Raw genomic sequence first — 22,988 nt, forward strand, 5'->3', positions numbered from 1 at the left:
AGTGGCCACGCTTCGTCTTGTCCTCACATTCATTTACTGGCCTTGGTGTGTTTTTGATTTTCTTTCCTGATGTTGAACGCCGCATTGAAACAGACATGTTTGCAGGAAAAAGGGGCTGAAGTGGAAAAAGCATGTGGCTAATGTAGGTAAGACCATCAGGAGCTGAAATCAGAGCCAGGAATGAAGAACTGACATTTGCTGTTCTGCTGCCACCGGCTGAGCAAAAAAAAAAAAAAAGAAATCACAGAAAATCCTGAACTTCCTCAATGATGATATTTAGTTAAATCAAAACTAGAACTGAAATTTTTTTTTTTTTTTTTTTTTTGGTGGGTTGGGGGATTCAGATATTAAGGAGTAAAAACAATCTACAAGTATGATACTAATATATCTGCTAACATAAATGTAAGATACTGATATATCTGCTGATACAAATGCAAAATACTGATATATCTGCCAAAATAAATGCATGATACCGATATGTCTGCTGATACAAATGCAAGATACTGATATATCTGCCAAAATAAATGCATGATACTAATATATCTGCTGATACAAATGCAAAATACTGATATACCTGCCGGAATAAATGTATGATACTGATATATCTGGTGATACAAATGCAAAATACCGATATATCTGCTGAAATAAATGCATGATACTAATATATCTGCTGATACAAATGCAAAATACCGATATATCTGCTGAAATAAATGCATGATACTGATATATCTGCTGATACAAATGCAAAATACTGATATATCTGCTGATGCAAATCCACAACATAGATATATCTGCTTATATAACTATATGATACTGATATACAAAGGGTGATTGAAATGTTTTGAGCCTAACCCAGACAAAGTAGGGTGTAGTTCTCCATCTTTTGCATTCTGAGAAACCAACATTTCTCAACACTGGACCCACTGAGTCAACACTTCACACACTCTTGAGAAATGGTGGTTTCTGAGAAAGCAAAAGATGAAGAACCACACCCTACTTTTTCTTGGTCAGGCTCAAAATGTCTCAATCGTCCACAGTTTAAACATGTACATTACTAGAAATAACTTTAAATATAACCAACAATCAACCAACCTACATCATACTTCCATCATTCAGATTAGCAACCGCTCCATTGCCTAAAACAGACCTCTGGACTATTTTGACACCACTTGGGCCGCAGTATGTGACTGAATGTCTCTTACTGTAAAATGCCCACTGTGTTTGAAAATGAATGGCAGCTGGTCACTATGCCACTGCCTCTTTTAGCTAATGTGACCAAGGGGTGAGGGGGGTTCCAGCCTTGCTTGATAGCATTGTAAACAATACTGTTAGAGTGCCCTCTGCTGTACAAACTACATAATGAAACCATTTACAACATCCGCAGCGGTTTTCTGCATTGTTCATTCAGGAAAATAAAAATTTTCATATCTGGAAAATTAATCAGTTAAATTAATAAAGTTTCAAAGTTGCAGCGTGCTGCTCGCACAAGCAGAAAAACAAATGTTACACAGAAATCCTTGGAAAAATACATCAGAATGAACATGAAGTAAAAGCAGATACAGTGATCACTTGATATGTGAATGACCCCGGGTTTAGACACCGACAGCAGGATTCTCGAGTGACACGGTAAAGACGGAACACACAGTCCCGTCTTTGGGCTTTCTCAGCTTCGAGGTGTGAATTAGCGGCCAAATTGACCATGTTGAAGCATCAAAAATTTTCTTGCCAGTCAGCCTTGAACATGACTGACAGCAGAAGAAAACGAGCCGTCGAGCCTGGTATGAGCGCACAGTGTGAGTGGAAAAGGACGTTTTGGGCTGGGTGACTGAGGCGGGCGCTAATTTGGATCCTGTCCTCGCAGCTCACCAGCTAATCCTCTCCATCTCTATTTATCCTCTCAGCATCTCATCAGGGGGAGCAGGCGCACATTAACAGCTGGAGCCATCTGAAGGGCTTCCTTTTGAGATGTCGGCTGGCTCACGTGCCGAGAGCTTAGCCACCGCTAAGACTGGTCGCTGACGTGTCCAATTGAATGTATAGATTTGTTGTAGGGTTTGAGGGACTGAAGACGGTGTGATAATATAATCTGACTGCCTCTCAGCTGAAGGGTTGTGTCCAAGTTGTGGACTTAAAAAGGACGAACACGAACAAACACTGTGACCCTAAACTGTCATTGTTGGGTGAGAAATCAAAAGTCAAGAGGCAGATCCAGTCAGTAACAATCCAGGGCTTGAGCTGCACTCGACCAATCAACGGAGGGGAAAAAAAGTTTGATATTATCCTGTAAAATGTTGTGGACCATAACTGTTTAATCTGATAATGACCAGACTAGGATTACAGCCAGCTCAGATTTGATCCTTTTGATCAACATAATGACTGCAGAATTTAGCAATACTACTAAATACTTTTTAAACTCTGTGTAAATCATCTTGTCGTGGATGTCAGATATGCACATGTCCATTTTTATGCAGATGACACTGTAATTTACCATTTGGCATCGACTCAGAGAACTTGTGTTACATTGCAGTTCACATTTAACACGATTCAAAGTCACCTCAAAAAATTCAAATTGGTTTTATGTGCCGATATAACCAAAGTCACGATATTCTCAAACTCCAAAAAAAAAAAAAAAAAAAAAAAAAAGCATTCTGACCTCTGGGAACATCCATGCATCCACCACACCATGAACCACCCAAGCAGACAAATGGCCCATTTCCACCTCCCTTGAGTCAAGATCTATCTACTGCAGTGAAGTGAACTGTGGACGTGTCCTTGCTCTCCTCCACCCACTGGGGGGTCCTCAACACTCAGGCAACAATGTGCTGGATCATGAAGAGAGAAATGTACCATATGGACAACATGTTGAAACTGATGCTTCCACACAATGTCAGGAATCCTCCTCATCTCAGTCTCACTAAGTAACCGCTCATTTGATACAAAGTGGGATGCAAGGATCCTCCGCAGAGACCTGGTACCAAAGACAACCAATAACTGACTTAGGTCACTAGTTGGAGTCCAAGTGTCTCAGCCATCCAATAAGGTAGGAAGCACCAGGACCCTAAAGACTTGGACCTTCATGGACAAACACCAACACAAAGCCCAGCAGATAATATCCAGAAACTACCAACACAAGGTCAGAAGAAGAAGTCTTCTGCAGCATCTGCCATTCAGAATCAATTTATTATTATTTTGTTTTTGAAAATAAACAATGCACCTTATTCTTAAAGATTTTTGCAAACATTTTTGGGGGGTGGGGGTGGGAGGGGAGTGTTGTTTAGAGTTTCTGAAAATGAATTTGTGGGTGTCACACTATCGTAGGATTTCACCCGGCGTGTTTCAGCTCGACTCCAAAAAACATGCCAGAGGTCCTTCAATTCTAATCCAAAACAACTGCACCGACCTTCAGAACCAGGTTCTGCTGTCCTACTGATGACACGATGAACCACCAACAAGGTCTCACGCACGCACGCACGCACGCACGCACGCACGCACGCACGCACGCACAAGGTGTCATTTCTACCAATGTCCAAGCTGAAAACCATCACTTCACCCAATTCTGAAAGTCCCCCAACACACACACACACACACACACACACACACACACACACACACACACACACACACACACACACACACACACACACACACACACACACACACACACACACACACACCTCCTCCTCCTCCTATTCCCTCCTCACTGATTAAAATAACCTCCACTCCCGTTGGGGAGGAGTCGAGCTATTTTAGAAATAAATATTCCCCTGGCGGACAAATAGGACAGTCTGAAATCTGTGCAAGTCGATTCTCAGCTGTGTGTCACCCCCCGATGCCTTATCTCCACACCCCCCAACACACACACAAGTCTTTATCACGACCCGACACTTGGGCTCGGGTTGGTAATCAGAGTGCCGAGCTCCCTGCCTGTCTCCCCCGTCTCCCCCGTCTCCCCCTCCCACTGAGGGACGAGGCGCATTCTAATCTCAACTGTTGCATATCTAATACTAATTGGAATCCTGCAACTGGGTCACTCTCATTGTTTTTCAAGTATTGTCATGTCGGGAGGGAAACATATGAAACTGAAATGACACCCCCTCCCTGCGCTCTTTAGCTGCAGTGATTGGATTCTTTCGCTCGAACCGATTTGCGTCCGAGTCCGAGCGAAAGAAAAAGAGAGATCAAAGGAAACAGACATGGCTTTGTAGAATTGATGCTAACGCACGAACACCGCGGCTATGTTAGCTCCTAGCAGTGTACACTTTGGTCGGGAGTGAAAGTTAAATGATGATGGCGTACGTCGAGGTCGTTTTGTTGATGTTGAATTCATCACTTTAAACATTTTATACTAAAGTCTTTGTAACAGACAGTCAAATAGTAATAAGGCCCTTATAGGTCCTCAAACGATACTTAATAACATTATTATATGTTGGTAAAAGGACTGCATTCATATAGCACTTTTCCATCTGAATCAGAAGCTCAAAAACGTTTTACAATTATGCTTCACATTCACCCATTCACACACCCACACACACCAATGTCAGGGTTCAGTTCCATTAGTGATTTTCCACCAGATGGGGGTTTGAACTGAGCTGAGGCTCTTAATAATTATTAACTATTGCATACTGTATTTTTTTTTTCTCAAGATTTGTTTTTGCATAAGTTTGAAAAAACAACAGATCAAGTTTAGGATAAACTACTTATCATGAATTTAATTTTTGAAGTGGCACTAATGACAACACTCATACTGAACATAATTTCGCTTGCATAGACTGATTTTGGAGATCAAGCAATAATTGCAGATGGGCTTTCTGAGGTCCCAGATTGCTTTTCTGATTTCCTTTTCTAACTTTCAGAATTTAGTCAATTAGCATATGGTCCATTGATACTTGTGTGTAGACACTAGTCCCTAGAGGCAACTATTTCTGGTTTCAAATCTGGGCAAATGCAGTCCCAGAAAATTCCAAATGTGACAAACAAGAAACAAGTGTTGTAAACAAGTCAATGCTGCTAAAAATACAAACTTGCAGAAACAAAGATACAATTCTGACATGGTTTTGCACACAATACTGGCATAGCATGTTTCAAGTACACACATAAATGTCAGAAGGTGGGGGAGACATACCATATTCTGTCCCCCCTGGTTGAAAAAGTGTGGGGGGGCATGTCCCCCCTATCCCCACCAAATTGCGCCCATGGCCCTGTCCCACTGGGGAGAGGATTAATTGCGCATGAATTAAGTACACAAATTATGGGCATTTGTTGTCGTCCACAACAAAAATGGCTAAAAATGACAAATGCATAAATTAGGGATACAGTGGTCCCTCGCTATAACGCGGTTCACCTTTCACGGCCTCACAGTTTCGCAGATTTTTTTTAAAGCAATTTTGCATGCTTTTTTTTTTTAACAGCGCATTGTGTTCTGCGTCCTTATCAGGCAGGTCGGTTGCGGCACCGGTCGGCATCACCGCGATTGCTCTCACTACCTCCGATGCGCTTTCTGAGTCTGCGGGCTCGGTAAACGCCGCAGCGGGCCACTCACACCGCCCTCCTGTCTGCTGTGCAGAGCTGTGCCAAATCTGGGAACAGGTCCAGAGACTACGCTCGCTGTTTTGATGCGGATGGTGACCGCAACTGCAGAGCTCCGTGACCACCAAGAGAGGACTTGGATTCTTTGCGGGTCCTGTATCCGTACCTCCAGAGGCAGTGAGCGAAGGGAGAGCTGCGCATTGTGTTCTGCGTGTGTCTGTTTATAATCTTCTCGCCCAAAAGAAAAAAGAGAGTGAGAGAAAAGTGAGAAAATGTTAATGCCTGTTTGAGAAAAGTGTATAAAGTGTGTAGTGAGGGGTTTTACAGCCTTAAAACATCTATAATAATTGCAAAAAATAGCGCTGACTACTTTGTGGATTTCGCTTATCGCGGTTTATTTTTAGAACGTAACTCCCACAATAAATGAGGGATAGCAAATATATGATGAACAATCACTGTTGTATAACGCATGTAGTGAGGAAACGGATCCGACGCATTGTGATTATCACAGCAGTATTACGGGTGTATTCTGAATGCATCGCACACGTGTTTACGTGTGCACGGCATCTGCAGCTTCCTCTGTGATTCAGGAGGTGATTAGAGCCATTTTCAACAGCCAAATTGCAGAATAAAATGATTAATCCACCACGAAATAATTATTTTATATACGCAGAGTCCAGCGCAGAGTGCTTGGCAGCTGGTAGAATAAAGAACGGAGTCCAGCTGTGAACACAGCGCATCTGATTTGCATGGATGCGATGTGACTTTCCTTGTCTGCGAAAAGTGCTATATAAATAAACATTACTTACTTACTTATCTGTTAAGTCCGTGACGAAGAGTCATCAGACTTGATTTCTTATAAAGTTTACCATTCACCTGTCTGGCTTCCGCGTAAAATCGACCAAGTACTCGTCAAGCATCTACCTGTCATAAGTTTCAAAGTTGGGCGCATGTCCCTTTTCAGTGATGTACTTGTCAAACAGGTTGGCTGCTGACTGTGTATTTCTGCGGCTGTTCTTAACATCTTTTTTGTGTAAAATTCGTTTTATGTCAGCGTCGCTAACAGACGCAAACCTGTCTTCTGCCATCTTGTCAACAAACTGACAGCCAAAGTAGGCGTTATAACACATTATCTGATTGGTCGTTATCAATAGAAGGCATTGCTCGATTAGCTAGCACTACGTTGCACGCAAGGTGTACTCGTTTCACACGCGTGGTCTACTCGTCTCCACCAGGGGTCAACTCAGCATGTGGTACAGCTCAGAAAGTGGCGACTGGGCTAATCAGAAGTTGGCAAAATCCCATCACCATATAAAAATTCCAGATTCAACATTATCAGTTAACTCGTGGATTCAGTGAAGGACTCTGTTTTTGAAGGATCTGACCTTTGCAGAGAGGTGTGTACCAAGTTCCATGAAAACCTTCTGAACAGTTTCAAATGTGTACCAGAGATTTTTGGGGTACTTAAGGTTTAAAGCATAGACCAGTTCAAAGACGTACGCAAAAGCAGTTGGCAGGTCAGGAAGATCTTGAAGGACAATCTCTTCTTCCACAACAACAGCAACACTCACGACACTTTGAGGAGCTGCAGTGTTATCATCCTCCAACACAGTGAGGAACCCCACGATGAGGCCCTCCGCCTGTCCTCTTCTGGCTCAGTGGCCTTGTGTTGACAGACATACACAAATCAGCTGACATCAATTAGACTACATCAAGTCATAGGCAGGACAGGTCAACTACTGAAACTACTGCTATCTTTAGCTAATGACTAAAAAGTTGTTCAGTATGTATGTCGCCTTTTAAATGACACAGCTCCAAATAAAATTCCATACCATTTTAACTGAATTTAATTAAAAGTTACTTACCTGTGTGGACTGTTATGTGTCGGACGCAGCCCGAAGAACCGACCAGCGTTTGAAGGACCCAGTATAAAATAAGCAGAGCACGGTACAAAGGATAACAGAGTTTAATAAACATAACAGTGACGTGCTAATACAACAAATGAGTGCGCGGTCTGGCGTGGTGGATTACGGTGCGCTCCCAGCAGCACTAACGGCCCAGAGCCAGAAACAGTTCGGACCCAAGGACCCCGCCGACACCCCCCAGGTGGCCGCGACAAACCGAGTCTGTGAATGAAGAAATCATCATGTGAGTCCACACTCCACACACAGAGAGACCGCTCAAAGGTGTACAAACAGCAAACACTTCCTGGCTTAATTACTAATCAGCTTCCCACCCTGCAGGCATGGAACACCCTGTTCACAAACTCACTGCAGTGGAAGCTGATTAAAATGACTAACATAACAGCTCAATATAATAAGGTGTGAGGGACACCACATTTACTGACTGTACAAATGTTAGTCACAAAACCTAACGTACCTCAGGAAGTGTGCTGACGTGCGTGAGACCTCACCCTCTCCTCTTTCACAGACCATGCATCAAACCTGGACGCTCTCTGCATCCACTGATGATGAGATGGCTCTCGAGACGACGATCTCACCCGTCTGGTCACAAGGTCGAGTCTCTGGCAAATACACACTGTGTACTCCAGACTTAAATGCCACCATGTTCCAATCCGTGTAGATGCACCACAGCTGTGAGTCCTGACGAGCCGCACCTGATCAGCCTCAGGTGATCAGGGTGAGGTCCTGATAACTCAGCCACACAACCACTCAGTCCTAAATGCGCACCACCTGGAAGGAAAACCAAAAGACAGAAACAGAAGACAAACAAAAGCCAGCCAGACACGCCAGCCACAACATGGACTCCAGCTCTATGCAGCACCACCACAATGACACACCAAATGAGGGAAAGTTGGCTTTCCCGCATTTCACTACAAAGAAATAAGAGTTTGCACAACTGTTGTCCCTTATATTGAACCCCAACTTAAAGCTCTAAGTATTATCAACTCACCAAATTGTTTTGGAGCAATCACCTGGCTTGCTGTGTTGCGCTAACTGATGTTATTGCCCCAAATGTAAATAATTTTTATTTTCAAGTTTTACCAAATTAAATGATTAAATGTTTTAGGCCAAAAAATACAAGTTGTTCTTTTTTTCAGTGTACAAATCAAACAATAAAAACAAGTGTTAAAGACAGGAAACAGAAAAGAGATACTTCTTCAATCTAGAGTCTCCTGGCAAACCAAAGAAAAGGTGCTCGATAAGAAAAGGTCCTGTGACTAGCTGACTTCTTCTTCACCCTCAGAACACACAACAAACTTAGATCCTCAAAACGGACGCACCACCAGGTATATACACTCAGAAATATTTAACCCTAACTTTTAAGATTTATGTAATTTTATTAAATGACAAATTCCCATTTACTTTTTTTTTTTTTAGATAATTTTAATACAAATCTACCAAATAAACCTTACATGATTCATATTCATTGCTGTAATAAATCCTATTTATTTGAAATGCATCAGCTTTATGTATTTAGTATTTGCCCCTTAACATCTGAACAGCCCCCACTGTAGAGTGTTTTAAGTCTTGTCTAAAGACACATTTTTATGCTTTGGCTTTTAACACCACGTGAGTGTGTGGTCCTCTGTGTGTGTGTGTGTTTTTTTTTTTTTTGTACAGCACTTTGGAAACTATGTTTGTGAAATGTGCTATATAAATAAAGGCTATGGTACGGTATGGTATAGTATTAATAAAATATAATTACTCTAAATCAATAATAATGACAGTATTTATTCAAAATACATAAAGTATATTGTTTGAAATGCATAATAATTATGTTACCTATACAAGATAAATGTGTATGACATTTGTAAATCAACCAAATATGAAGGTGCAAGTCCATGAATAATTTTATATGTTAGTACCAGAAGTTTCAGTAAGTTGGAAAATATATACACACACACATGTACATGTGTAACACATAACCTGATGTTGTAATAGACTGATATTATTTGTCAAGGAAATTTCTAAAGGAAATAGGGCTGGATGCAAAAAATGGGAGAATTTGAAAAATAAATATCAGGTTAACAGAACTAGATGCAGCCCAAAACATCCATACAGGTGCTGGTCATATAATTAGAATATCATGAAAAGTTGATTTATTTCAGTCATTCCATTCAAAAAGAGAAACTTGTATAATGTATACATTCATTCCACAGACGGATATATTTCAAGTGTTTATTTGTTTTAATTACTAATTATTAATTAATTAATTAATTACTAACTAATCAATTAATGATTAATCATTTAACAATATTAATTATTACTATAATTAATGACTAATCATTAATTAATTACTAACCAATCAATTAATGATTAATCATTTAACAATATTAATTATTACTATAATTAATGACTAATTATCAGTATTATTAACATTAATCAATTACAAATTAAGTAATTATTTATTAATACTATTAATTATTATTCTAAATTACAAATTAATTAAATTAATTATTAATACCACAAAATTCTCGACATGATTGCGATGTGTCGAAGAAATCTGCGACTTCTTCTATTTCATTGCATTTACGCAGAAAGGCGAGAAAATAAAAAGAGCAAACAGGCTACTGCAACAGGTTTCATTTCGGTTGCCATGTTAACAAACAGTGAAGACGGGCAGTTTGACACAGGCAGGTTTTTTTTTTCCCCTAAGGGTGTCTCAATTCATAGGGCTAGAGCTATACCCCTTCACCTTACCCCTTGTTTTAAAGGGGTAGGCCTAGGGGTAGGTTTAGGGCCAAGGGGAAGAGGTACAATAGAGAACTGAGATTGGGCCTAACTCTCTGTGCACGTGCCGTTTCTGTGACAGGGTGGAAAGCATCAGAAACTCCAAATCCACCAAAAAAATGGAAGAAAACAAAGTTCTTTAAAGTTTGGCCAAGAAGCCGCAGAAGATGAGTTACTTTAAACACCATTGAACTCCGTGCACATGCAGGAGTCACACACTGTGCACACGCAGGAGTAACACACCGTGCACACACAGGAGTAACACACCGTGCCCACGCAGGAGTCACACACCATGCACACACAGGAGTAACACACCGTGCACACGCAGGAGTAACACACCGTACCCACACAGGAGTCACACACCGTGCCCACACAGGAGTAACACACTGTGCACACGCAGGAGTCACACACCGTGCCCACGCAGGAGTCACATGCCGTGCCCACACAGGAGTCACACACCGTGCCCACACAGGAGTAACACACCGTGCACACGCAGGAATCACACACCGTGCCCACGCAGGAGGAACACACCATGCCCACACAGAGTCACACACTGTGCACACGCAGGACTCACACACTGTGCCCACACAGAGTCACACACCGTGCCCACACAGGAGTCACACACCGTGCACACGCAGGAGTCACACACCGTGCCCACACAGAGTCACACACCGTGCCCACACAGGAGTCACACACCGTGCACACGCAGGAGTCACACACCGTGCCCACGCAGGAGTCACACACCGTGCCCACACAGGAGTCACACACCGTGCCCACGCAGGAGTCACACACCATGCACACGCAGGAGTCACACACCGTGCCCACGCAGGAGTCACACGCCGTGCCCACACAGGAGTCACACACCGTGCCCACACAGGAGTAACACACTGTGCACACGCAGGAGTAACACACCGTGCACACACAGAGTCACACACCGTGCCCACACTGGAGTAACACACCGTGCACACGCAGGAGTAACACACCGTGCCCACGCAGGAGTCACACACCATGCACACACAGGAGTAACACACCGTGCACACGCAGGAGTAACACACCGTACCCACACAGGAGTCACACACCGTGCCCACACAGGAGTAACACACTGTGCACACGCAGGAGTCACACACCGTGCCCACGCAGGAGTCACATGCCGTGCCCACACAGGAGTCACACACCGTGCCCACACAGGAGTAACACACCGTGCACACGCAGGAATCACACACCGTGCCCACGCAGGAGGAACACACCATGCCCACACAGAGTCACACACTGTGCACACGCAGGACTCACACACTGTGCCCACACAGAGTCACACACCGTGCCCACACAGGAGTCACACACCGTGCACACGCAGGAGTCACACACCGTGCCCACACAGAGTCACACACCGTGCCCACACAGGAGTCACACACCGTGCACACGCAGGAGTCACACGCCGTGCCCACACAGGAGTCACACACCGTGCCCACACAGGAGTAACACACTGTGCACACGCAGGAGTCACACACTGTGCCCACACAGAGTCACACACCGTGCCCACACAGGAGTCACACACCGTGCACACGCAGGAGTTACACACCGTGCACACGCAGGAGTCACACACCGTGCCCACACAGGAGTCACACATTGTGCCCACACAGGAGTCACACACCGTGCCCACGCAGGAGTCACACACCGTGCCCATACAGGAGTAACACACCGTGCACACGCAGGAGTCACACACCGTGCCCACACAGGAGTCACACACTGTGCACACGCAGGAGTCACACACTGTGCCCACACAGGAGTCACACACCGTGCCCACACAGGAGTCACACACCATGCCCACGCAGGAGTCACACACCATGCCCACACAGCAGTAACACACCGTGCCCACACAGGAGTCACACACTGTGCCCACGCAGAGTCACACACCGTGCACACGCAGGAGTAACACACCGTGCACATGCAGGAGTAACACACCGTGCACACGCAGGAGTAACACACCGTGCCCACGCAGGAGTCACACACCGTGCCCACAGAGGAGTCACACACTGTGCACACGCAGGAGTAACACACCGTGCACACGCAGGAGTCACACACCGTGCCCACACAGGAGTAACACACCATGCCCACACAGAGTCACACACTGTGCACACGCAGGAGTCACACACTGTGCCCACACAGAGTCACACACCGTGCCCACACAGGAGTCACACACCGTGCACACGCAGGAGTTACACACCGTGCACACGCAGGAGTCACACATCGTGCCCACACAGGAGTCACACACCGTGCCCACGCAGGAGTCACACATCGTGCCCATACAGGAGTAACACACCGTGCACACGCAGGAGTCACACACCGTGCCCACACAGGAGTCACACACCGTGCCCACACAGGAGTAACACACCTTGCCCACACAGAGTCACACACTGTGCACACGCAGGAGTCACACACTGTGCCCACACAGAGTCACACACCATGCCCACACAGGAGTCACACACCGTGCACACGCAGGAGTCACACACCGTGCACACGCAGGAGTCACACACCGTGCCCACACAGGAGTCACACACCGTGCCCACACAGCAGTAACACACCGTGCCCACACAGGAGTCACACACCGTGCACACGCAGGAGTCACACACCGTGCCCACACAGGAGTAACACACCGTGCCCACACAGAGTCACACACCGTGCACACGCAGGAGTCACACACTGTGCCCACGCAGAGTCACACACCGTGCACATGCAGGAGTAACACACCGTGCACATGCAGGAGTAACACACCGTGCACATGCAGGAGTAACACACCGTGCACACGCAGGAGTAACACACCGTGCCCATGCAGGAGTCACACACTGTGCCCACGCAGGAGTCACACACCGTGCACACGCAGGAGTAACACACGTGCCCACGCAGAGTCATACACCGTGCACACGCAGGAGTAACACACCGTGCAGATGCAGGAGTAACACACCGTGCCCACGCAGGAGTAACACACCGTGCCCACGCAGGAGTAACACACCGTGCACACGCAGGAGTAACACAACATGCACACACAGAGTCACACACCGTGCCCACACAGGAGTAACACACCGTGCACACGCAGGAGTAACACACCGTGCCCACGCAGGAGTCACACACCGTGCACACGCAGGAGTCACACACTGTGCACACGCAGGAGTCACACACTGTGCCCACACAGGAGTCACACACCGTGCCCACACAGGAGTAACACACCGTGCCCACACAGGAGTAACACACCGTGCACACGCAGGAGTCACACACCGTGCCCACACAGGAGTCACACACCATGCCCACACAGAGTCACACACTGTGCACACGCAGGAGTCCCACACTGTGCCCACACAGGAGTCACACAACGTGCCCACACAGGAGTCACACACCGTGCACATGCAGGAGTCACACACCGTGCACACTCAGGAGTCACACACTGTGCCCACACAGAGTCACACACCGTGCCCACACAGGAGTCACACACCGTGCACACGCAGGAGTCACACACCGTGCCCACACAGGAGTAACACACGTGCCCACACAGAGTCACACACCGTGCACACGCAGGAGTCACACACTGTGCCCAAGCAGAGTCACACACCGTGCACACGCAGGAGTAACACACCGTGCACACGCAGGAGTAACACACCGTGCCCACGCAGGAGTCACACACTGTGCACACGCAGGAGTAACACACCGTGCACACGCAGGAGTAACACACCGTGCCCACGCAGGAGTCACACACCGTGCCCACACAGGAGTAACACACCGTGCACACGCAGAAGTCACACACCATGCCCACACAGGAGTAACACACCATGCCCACACAGAGTCACACACTGTGCACACGCAGGAGTCACACACTGTGCCCACACAGAGTCACACACCGTGCCCACACAGGAGTCACACACCATGCACACGCAGGAGTCACACACCGTGCCCACACAGGAGTCACACACCGTGCCCACACAGGAGTCACACACCGTGCCCACACAGAGTTACACACCGTGCACACGCAGGAGTCACACACTGTGCCCACGCAGAGTCACACACCGTGCACACGCAGGAGTAACACACCGTGCCCACACAGGAGTCACGCACCGTGCACACGCAGGAGTAACACACTGTGCCCACGCAGAGTCATACACCGTGCACACGCAGGAGTAACACACCGTGCACACGCAGGAGTAACACACTGTGCACACGCAGGAGTAACACACCGTGCCCACGCAGGAGTCACACACCGTGCACACGCAGGAGTAACACACCATGCACACACAGAGTCACACACCGTGCACCCACAGGAGTAACACACCGTGCACATGCAGGAGTAACACACCGTGCACACACAGAGTCACACACCGTGCACCCACAGGAGTAACACACCGTGCACATGCAGGAGTCACACACCGTGCACCCACAAGAGTAACACACTGTGCACATGCAGGAGTCACACACCGTGCACCCACAGGAGTAACACACTGTGCACATGCAGGAGTCACACACTGTGCACCCACAGGAGTAACACATCGTGCACACACAGGAGTAACACAGCGTGCACACACAGAGTCACACACCGTGGTAACCATGGAGGCCCACCAGGAAGCCTGAACATGAGACAGCTAATGGAGCTCTGGTGAAACAAGATGTCCTCAACGGTGGAACAGGAGGAGGTGTTGGTTTGTCACCCAGTGACTTTGGAGGCAGATGAAGTCTGCAGCAGGTCTGCCATTGTTTGGGATTTCACAGCCATCAGACCAGACTCAGAATGTGTCAAGGACCATGTGTTTGACAGCATGCAATGACATTCCCACGTTAAACAAACCCTCACATAGATGTCTCTCATCTTGAATGCAGAATTCCATCATCCCATTTAGGAATCGACCAAGTTACAGTCTTCCTCACCGCCGAGGGTTTGCCACAACAGCCTCTCTCTCTCTCTCAACATGATCTGGGCATTTCCAAAGTTAAGACCCAGAAACCGCAGGAAACGTTGGGGTTGTGAGAAGCTTCCATGTGCACGTGCACTGTTCAGTATCTATGAACACGTTACCCGTCAGCAGCACTCAGGAGAATTAAAACGTTTCAGAACAGAGCAAAAAGCTGATTTTTAATGTGTGGCGACATTAGCAGGCTTCTAATCTTTACTGTAAAGCCATTTCCCTTCCAAATAATTGATGCTTGCAGGCAGCTGGCATTCTGCAATGATTAGCTGCAGAAGAACGTCACAGCTGGATGTTCTGTAGCTGCTCACACAGACATGTGGTGGAAATCTTTTATTTTGGGGGTCATGTAACAAAGTTGGTTGCAAACCAGTGCACTGAAACAGATAATGAACATCACGGCTGACAGAGGAGGAACTCCGCGTACCTGCTCTTTTATCTGCTGCCATCTTCTCGCTCACCAGTGATCGATGCTGCAGCTCGCGTGTGCCATTTAACAGATATACACCATTAACTGTACCACGGCAACCAAATGTAACCGGAGGTGCTCTCCAAAGGCCGGCAAGTAAATTGAAATGTCTTTCTAAAGCTTGATCTTTAGTGGCCTTTAAGTAGAAGAGAAATATCACAGCACGTGTGAGACAAGATGATGATGAGAGCGCAGCTGTCATTTTAAGACAATTCCACAGAAACTGTATGCAGTCGTTAAAGAAAAATGACAAAGAGTTCAATTTAAAGGTGGATAACAACTGACGAAAGAATCCTTTAAGCAAATCAGTCCTCAGACGGCTTCCTTCCTATGTAAGAATGTGAAGCCTGTTCCTACGATGACGCTTCACAAAGTCACCAAAATCAGCATACGGACACCTGATTGGTTGTGATTCAAGCTCAGAAGAAAGCGATTGGATAAGAACAGATGAAAGAAGCATCACAGATTTTAACCATCCTCCCCAGTAATTTAATTTTTCCAGAATAAAAAGAACAAATGTCAGTAAAAATGCCAATATGACATTTTACTCTCTATTTTTTTTTTCTTGAGTTTCCCGCTGACGTTGTTGGGGATTCCCCTGATGTCTCCTTACTCCCCAAACTGTAAAAATTATCAGGGTGATTCAACTTAAAAACGTAAGTTCAACTGTTGCCTTAAAAGCACAAGTAAACTCAACTTCAAGAAAAGCTTTGCTTCAACTCAGGAAGGTAAGTTATATAAAACAATATATAGTTATATAAGTTATATTACTTACCTTTCTTTACGTGACATCGACAGCAGTATGTAATTAGGATTTTGTTTGTGTTAATGATCATGAGTGGAAAATAACTTTCAATCAGCCATTTGCAGTTATGTGTAAAATAAAACAAATGCATAATTTTAAATAAAAATGCCATTTATTGAACATTTACCAAATCAAAAATGAATGTGCCTTGAAAATGGCTTGTCACAGGAGGTGTGCAGTGTTTGACACAAGTCCAAATCAAGCCTCGCTCATCTTACACTGTCACTTTAAGGTGATGATCTTCAAATGCGCGATCCTAGAATGGGCGATATCTCAGTCCTGTGTTAATAAATTCTCCTTACTGACGCATAATCATAGGGGATGTGATATAGACTAACAATTATTTGTATGTTTCATATGTAGATGCTGTCCTTACTGTCCACAGAGCTGTCCATGGACCTGTCCGTAGGCTGTGGCACTATTTATTTTTTCATTTATATGACATGTCTCGTGTTCAGGGTGCCTGGTGGACACTGACTGCTATCAGCTCAGCCGCACTGAACACATGCACAAGCAACTTTCTACCTACAGTTCATTACACAGAAGGTCATGATAAATGTTATATTTCATTTTATTTCAGCAGTGGATGTTTTGCTTTATTCAAAATGGTCCACTCTAAAATATTTATTGTGGGGATTTCTGCATGAAAGAAAATACCTCAGTGAAAATAAAGAAATACATACCCAAACAGTTCATGGGCAATGACTTTGAAATTTTTGTGTGACCACATTGATCGCAAACAGTGGAATTACAGACACAATCTCAGCCCCTTAAATTACTTTTTGCCTTGAAAAATTGTGTTGCATATACAAACCTCATATATTTGCAATGATTTGCAACACCCACATTTTTATGAAGCTATGGTGTTTGTGAATTTTCACACGCAAACTTTTCATACATCAGGCCAACTATGTTTATTTAGGACAAAGTGCAATTCTTGATCACTGGCTGCACATGAACAAAAGTAAAAATACCAAATTCAACACTTTCAGAAGCATTTTCAAAATGTTGAAAATCTTTGAAAATAAGAATTAAGTCTACAATCTTCTGCATGGAAACAGAGTCTTCTATTGGCACCATTAAGCCACTTGAAAGGTACCTTGTCACAAGTGCTTCCAGAAATTACATAAAAATATCTGATGAAAATTGATTTACAATGTAGTACAAATACCTGCAGCCTGATTAATATTTCTTATTCTGCTATTCAATCGCACTTCTGTCTTTTAACTTTCAGAAATGAGTCCCAGTTTATCAGACAATTAAAAAAAAAAATACTTAAAGCTTAAGGTATTCTCTTGTTACATGTCAAAACAGAGGACAAGACGCTGAAGACAGCAGGAATTTGGATCTTCTTGTTACAATAAAGTCATTCAATCAAATTATTTTAAAGGATGTGTACAGATAATTCCTACGAGGTTTGGCATGTTGCTGTCGAGTGCTTCACGTGTCATTTCAACATCATTTTATTCTCTATTTAAATGATGATGTGATAAATTATGGGCTGATTTTAATGTTTATTAAAGTGATTGAAAAATCATTTAAATTAGCTTTATTTTGACCAACTATAAAATATCATTGTTAGGGTTATAGTTAGTTAGTTAGTTTAGAAAAGGGAGCAAAGCTCAAAATCCTTATATCTTTCCAACTCTTTCTGGTTTTTGTTGTCATTTTAAACCATTTGAGATCATTTTCTGCACGTCTTCAAATGTTTTCTCCACTCCAATCAACTTTTGAATTAAAGTACTGTGTTTTTTTTAACAATAACGACACATTTTACTCAGGTTTTCAGAGACAAAACCACAACAACCAGCAGGAACAACATTTACTGTCTTCATCCTTAAATACGTTGAGCCACAGAAAGAAAACTGCACACACTGATATTTATTTGAACACAACTGTAGCACCAAACTGTACTTGCATTACAAACTCTAATGTTCAAATACTCTTAATATCCCTAACTGGGTATAAGCCTGATGCTAATCCATAAAAAGTTAAAATGTTCGTGTACAAATTAGCTCAACACACTTATTATGGAGCTAAATACACGTTAACTAGCATGAGAACCAAGCAAACAGAGTTCTGGCACCGGATGGGACACTAAAATGTTTGGGATTGTTATGAAGGTGTAATGCGATGGCTGCGCTAGGCCATGTAGCTTGCTAGCGTGGCCGCTATCCAGAAAATAATTATGATGAGCAGATGAATTTAATTATTGGGTCTTGTCTTGTGAAAGAGTGCAAATAGTTCTGTCTGCTGTGGGAACTGTTTATACGTCTGCAGGGCAGAACTGTATGAATTAAGACATCATAGGTCAGCTCGCGAGTATCTGAGCGGAATCTGAGCTCCGACCGGCGTCATCGAGCTCGCCAACTGGAAACAGGTTCAAATTCAGTTTGGAATTTTTCAGCCAACATGCAAATGTGAGTGCAGAAGCATTTTCTATCATGATTTAAATTCAGTTCTGCCCCCCCCCCCCCGAACCAATAGGCCCTATCGGCCCCCGAAGACCAGCGGCGGCCCCCCATCGCTCCCCCAACCTCATTACCTCCAGCCCCTACACACTCCCCCCGTTAGTCACAATTCAGAAAGCATACATCAAGTGAGCGTGCATGCACGTGCACTCACACATCAGTTAAAAAAAAAGAAAAAAGAAGTAAAAAGCAGCTTTGCATATTTGCATGTGTTGCTGCTGTTTCTGCATAATAATCTGAACCATCAGACCAGGATCACGTTTAGGTACTAAAGACTGATTTCATCCAAATCAGAGAACAAAAAAATCCAAACTATCCACACAATCACTGATTATTTGTGACCTTCTGCCTTTTTACAGGTGATCCTCCTCAAGGACCACCAAAGGTCCCCCGACCCCCTATTGAAAACCAGTGCCCTTAGCACGCTGTAACATGGGACACAATCTGATCTGAAGGACAGGATCGCTGTCACAGTGTGTGTGTGAGCGTGTGTGTGCGTGTACAGACATGCACGTGCTTCTTTAATGCCCTCAGCTCACCAGAACTGGCTCTCTATGTACCACTAGATGGCAGTGTTGAGTGTCACTGCACACATGTTTGGGACTTGAGCACAGTCAGGCCTCAGGAGTCTGAAAAGAGTGAATATTAATACATTAACCTTTTAAAAATGCTGGCAAATGAACACACAAACATCTGTAAAGCTGTTCAAGTAGATACTTACACAATTCTATAAAATCAACTGAAAAAGAAGGAAAAGTTTATTGAAAGCAAATTCCACTTGTTTATATTGTTATATGTTGTTCATTTATTTATATTGGTTATTTTTTCAGTTTTTGTAAAGACAGTTTTGATACATTTAAATTTGTTTTAAATTAAAAATAATAATATTAATAATAATAATGTTTGGTGGCACCAAAATGCTGGCATTTAAAACAAATTAAGTCAGATGTGTGTGCAACAAAAATTAAATATATAAATAAACTGTATTTTGGAAATGGAGCAGCCACTTTAAGCGTGTTGTTCAAATGAAGCATGTGTGTGAGTGAAGCAGGATGACAAGTTGAATGTTAGTGGTTTAAAGCGTTGCCCAGAGGATGGACCGTGTCCAAAGTGCCATCTTGGATTATCAGTACCTCCGTAGCTTATTTCTGTGTTTAAATCAAAGCTAAAGAACAGCAGGTTTGCAGCAGCTATGGACTAAATTCTATGATTATACTTAAAAAAAGTTCCACTAAAATTTATTGAAGTGTTTTTGGGTCAATGATGATTCGGGGATCCCTGGCTTAACTAGGGTCTACCAAACTGCTGATCTGGAACAAATGGCTGATCTGGATCTGAAGACTGTTGTTGTGAAAGTGTAGGTACACGGACCCACAACAGGGGGCGCAATGAACGGACAATAGAGAAAGGTGAATAACAAGTTTTACTGTTGTGAACAGGGCACAACCAATACAACAATTAATACTTTAGAGTTGTAAGTCGAAATCTGCTGGTGTTGTGTGGGCAGGCTCGAAGGTAGGAGACGTCCGTCCCAGTCGAACCGGAACCACCCAGATTTCCTCTGCCACCGAAAACCAGGAGTACTGGAACCGCCAAGTCCCGAATTCCCAGGTGGCCACTGCCTTCGCTCGTCGGATCCGGTACTGCTGGCGGGAAAGAGCACAAACACACAGGTATGGATGCGACAGCACCCAGTAGACGGAGAGGGGAGAAGCCGCCTCCACCTCTTGTAATAATGAAGCAGGAAGGTGAGTACTTATCCAAGCAAGGTGCTTTCTGTAATCAGCTGTCCTGAAATGGTTTAGCAAGGTTTATCAGAGTCCTCAATATATATACTAGCAAAGAAGGTTACCTTAATCTCAAGGCGATATCTCGGCACTGAGGTGGAGACGCTGTCCTGCTGATATACTCCGTCCTGAGTGCAGTCAGCTGTGTCTAGTAATGGGTGACAGCTGTCATCCTGACAGCCTTCATCGGCGGCAGCGCCCTCTGGTGCCTGGAGCCCGCACTCCAGGCAGGGCGCCCTCTGGTGGTGGTGGGCCAGCAGTACCTCCTCTTCAGCGGCCCACACAACAACTGTGTTGTCACATCACTCTTACATTTTGATGTGGAGAACCGATGGACTGCCTGAGGGTCACTGTTGCAGGTCCTTAATGTCATGGACGTGGTTGTGTTGTGTGACATTTGATTATTCTCTATGGTTGTTGTCCATTTTGTTTTCCTTACATGTTACTTCATTATTACTTTGCAGTGAACTGGTTTCTCTGGTTGCTACACAGTAAAATCATTAGTGTAAAACTAACACAGTGTTAAATTCACACTGTCAGCGTACATATGGTCCTACTCTGGCTAGAGTGGGACCATATGTACACTGACAGTGTTCATTTAACACTGGTGATTTTACCGTGTATGTTTTCTCACAGAGCACTCCACTGGTTTCTCTGGTTGTTATGTGTTCTTACAGAGCACTCTACTGGTTTCTCTGGTTGTTATGTGTTCTTACAGAGCACTCTACTGGTTTCTCTGGTTGTTATGTGTTCTTACAGAGCACTCTACTGGTTTCTCTGGTTGTTATGTGTTCTTACAGAGCACTCCAGTGGTTTCTCTGGTTGTTATGTGTTCTTACAGAGCACTCTACTGGTTTCTCTGGTTGTTATGTGTTCTTACAGAGCACTCCAGTGGTTTCTCTGGTTGTTATGTGTTCTTACAGAGCACTCTACTGGTTTCTCTGGTTGTTATGTGTTCTTACAGAGCATTCCAGTAGTTTCTCTGGTTGCTATGTTTTCTTACAGAGCACTCCAGTGGTTTCTCTGGTTGTTATGTGTTCTTACAGAGCACTCTACTGGTTTCTCTGGTTGTTATGTGTTCTTACAGAGCACTCCAGTAGTTTCTCTGGTTGTTATGTGTTCTTACAGAGCACTCTACTGGTTTCTCTGGTTGTTATGTGTTCTTACAGAGCACTCTACTGGTTTCTCTGGTTGTTATGTGTTCTTACAGAGCACTCCAGTAGTTTCTCTGGTTGCTATGTTTTCTCACAGAGCACTCCAGTGGTTTCTCTGGTTGCTATGTTTTCTCACAGAACACTCCAGTGGTTTCTCTGGTTGTTATGTGCTCTTACAGAGCACTCTACTGGTTTACCTGTGGGGTGTTTTGTATCCCATGCAGGGTTGGGAAGGTTACTTTAAAAATGTATTCCGATACAGTTACTAGTTACCTGTTGAAAAATGTAGTCAGTAAAGTAATCCAAGTACCATAATATTAAAGTAATGTAATTTGATTACTTTCAATTACTTCTGGATTACTCCAGTATCAAATATGCTAATACAGACAAAAGAAACTAAATATAAATAGTCTTGACCACATAGTACAGTTTATTAAGCAAAAATAAAACAGTTTCTTTTCCATGGCATGCTCTGTTTTACTTCACATTATGAATTAAGAGCACCACAATATTGTTTTAAACACACCCAGTGTTCACCTGCTAAATTTTCAACAAAAAATGCCAAACAAATGAAGGATAATGAAAACTCAGGTGTGTGCAGATGAATTTGTAATTAAAAGTGGCAGAACAATATACAAAACAAAACAAAAAGTCTACTACTTGTTCAGTAAAATTATCTTACTTTAGTCTTTCACGTAGCATTTGCACCATGTTTAACATATAAGTCCACTTAATGAACTTTCAAAATAAGAACAACAGCATAATGAAAACCATTAAGTAAATACTGTCAGTAAGGAGGCGTGGTTGCCATTTTAATTCCGGGCAAGTTAGTGATTTGCGTGCATAGAAGTTCAAGAAACAGGTGGAATATACCGGAAAGCTGCACATGTTGGCAAAGCCACAAACGGAGGAACAAGGGAGACAATATTTCCTCCCATAAGTAAGTGGATTTGGTTCTTCTTGTCACTTTGTCCGTGATATTTGGATGATAAACAGCTGTATGTCTCCTGACATACCTGTGTCGCCCGATGACACGGACCATTAACTCTTCACTTATGTCTAGTTGATATTTTCCACTGTTAGACCAATGTCTAGTTAAAATACTTGTCGTTAGTGATTAAAATTGTTCGACAAGA

This window comes from Thalassophryne amazonica, chromosome 4, assembly GCF_902500255.1.
Source record: "Thalassophryne amazonica chromosome 4, fThaAma1.1, whole genome shotgun sequence".
In the NCBI taxonomy this organism is placed as follows: domain Eukaryota; kingdom Metazoa; phylum Chordata; class Actinopteri; order Batrachoidiformes; family Batrachoididae; genus Thalassophryne; species Thalassophryne amazonica.